Source organism: Entelurus aequoreus, linkage group LG07, assembly GCF_033978785.1.
Source record: "Entelurus aequoreus isolate RoL-2023_Sb linkage group LG07, RoL_Eaeq_v1.1, whole genome shotgun sequence".
Classification (NCBI taxonomy): Eukaryota; Metazoa; Chordata; class Actinopteri; order Syngnathiformes; family Syngnathidae; genus Entelurus; species Entelurus aequoreus.
The window spans coordinates 71,797,719-71,800,218 of record NC_084737.1 but is presented as its reverse complement, the minus strand read 5'-3'; the positions used below and the strand labels follow the sequence as shown (position 1 = coordinate 71,800,218).

The 2,500-nt window shown below is 34.7% G+C and overlaps 1 protein-coding gene across 1 annotated transcript in view; it reads left to right on the top strand.

Moving 5' to 3' along the window:
• Nucleotides 1-2,500, top strand: part of LOC133653183 (chymotrypsin-like elastase family member 2A) — a 17,358-nt gene that overhangs the window by 12,390 nt on the left and 2,468 nt on the right. The gene's annotated exons all lie outside the window — the stretch shown is intronic.

Below are 2,500 nucleotides of genomic sequence, written 5' to 3'. Positions count from 1 at the left end.
ATAAAGAAGGAAAAAAACATACACTACCGTTCAAAAGTTTGGGGTCACCCAAACAATTTTGTGGAATAGCCTTCATTTCTAAGAACAAGAATAGACTGTCGAGTTTCAGATGAAAGTTCTCTTTTTCTGGCCATTTTGAGCGTTTAATTGACCCCACAAATGTGATGCTCCAGAAACTCAATCTGCTCAAAGGAAGGTCAGTTTTGTAGCTTCTGTAACGAGCTAAACTGTTTTCCGATGTGTGAACATGATTGCACAAGGGTTTTCTAATCATCAATTAGCCTTCTGAGCCAATGAGCAAACACATTGTACCATTAGAACACTGGAGTGATAGTTGCTGGAAATGGGCCTCTATACACCTATGTAGATATTGCACCAAAAACCAGACATTTGCAGCTAGAATAGTCATTTACCACATTAGCAATGTATAGAGTGTATTTCTTTAAAGTTAAGACTAGTTTAAAGTTATCTTCATTGAAAAGTACAGTGCTTTTCCTTCAAAAATAAGGACATTTCAATGTGACCCCAAACTTTTGAACGGTAGTGTATATAAGTCGCACTGGAGTATAAGTCGCATTTTTTGAGGGAAATTTATTTGATAAAACCCAACACCAAGAATAGACACTTGAAAGGCAATTTAAAATAAATAAAGAATAGTGAACAACAGGCTGAATAAGTGTACGTTATATGACGCATAAATAACCAACTGAGAACGTGCCTGGTATGTTAACGTAACATATTATGGTAAGAGTCATTCAAATAACTATAACATATAGAACATGCTATACGTTTACCAAACAATCTGTCACTCCTAATCGCTAAATCCCATGAAATCTTATACGTCTAGTCCCTTACGTGAATGAGCTAAATAATATTATTTGATATTTTACGGTAATGTGTTAATAATTTCACACATAAGTCGCTCCTGAGTATAAGGCGCACCCCCGGCCAAACTATGAAAAAAACCGCGACTTATAGTCCAAAAAATACGGTAACCCTTGTGCATACTTGCCAACCCTCCCGTTTTTAGCGGGAGAATTCCGATATTCAGCGCCTCTCCCGACAACCTCCGGGCAGAGATTTTCTCCCGACAAACTCCCGGTATTCAGCCGGAGCTGGAGGCCACGCCCCCTCCAGCTCAATGCGGACCTGAGACTGAGTGGGGACAGCCTGTTCTCACGTCCGCTTTCCCACAAAATAAACAGCTTGCCTGCCCAAAGACGTCATAACATCTAGGGCTTTTATAGAGTGCACAACTGCGCACACAACAAGGAGACGAAGCAGAAGAACGAGGAAATTACAGACATGGCGGCCGAAATGATATACTCATCATGAACGGAGAAGTTAAACAGGACAATACTGCCATCTAATGGATAGCCACTGGAACACTGAAATTCAAGTATTTTTTTTTTTTTCTATGTAAATAAAATTTAAAAAAAAAAAAAAAATATATATATATATATATATATATATATATATATATATATATATATATATATATATATATATATATATATATATATATATATATGAAATATATATGAAATACTCGAGTTGGTGAATTCTACCTAAATAACCATGCCCCCAACCCCCAAACAAATAAAATAAAATAAATGAACACTATGATTCAAGTATTTCTTTTATATATATATATATATATATATATATATATATATATATATATATATATATATATATATATATATATATATATATATATATATATATATATATATATTGGGGAGTCATGGTTATTGGTGGTGTTAGTTTATTTCGAACACGAATACAATTACAATATGATACATCACATACTCTCAATTTCTTTTTCGTGTCATGCAGTTTCTAAAACGTTTGTTTGTACTCAATCTGTAACACAACATAAATAAATACATGAGTAAGTAAATAATTATTAAATACATAAATAAACAATGTATACATTTCTCATAAAGTGTATGGTTCTCATTATGATATCAATACAAAACCCAAAACCAGTGAAGTTGGCACGTTGTGTAATTCGTAAATAAAAACAGAATACAATGATTTGCAAATCCTTTGACTTATATTCAATAGAATAGACTGCAAAGACAAGATATTCAAAGTTAAAAATAAGAAACATATTTTTTTTTGTTGCAAATACCGTAATCATTAACTGAGAATTTAATGGCAGCAACACATTGCAAAAAAGTTGTCACAGGGGCATTTTTACCACTGTGTTACATGGCCTTTCCTTTTACAGCTTAAGTTGTTCAACAGTCCGGGGGTCTCCGTTGTGGTATTTTAAGCTTCATTATGCACCACACATTTTCAATGGGAGACAGGTCTGGACTACAGGCAGGCCAGTCTAGTACCCGCACTCTTTTACTATGAAGCCACGTTGTTGTAACACGTGGCTTGGCATTGTCTTGCTGAAATAAGCAGGGGCGTCCATGAAAAAGACCTTGCTTGGATGGCAACATATGTTGCTCCAAAACCTGTATGTACCTTTCAGCATTAATGGTGC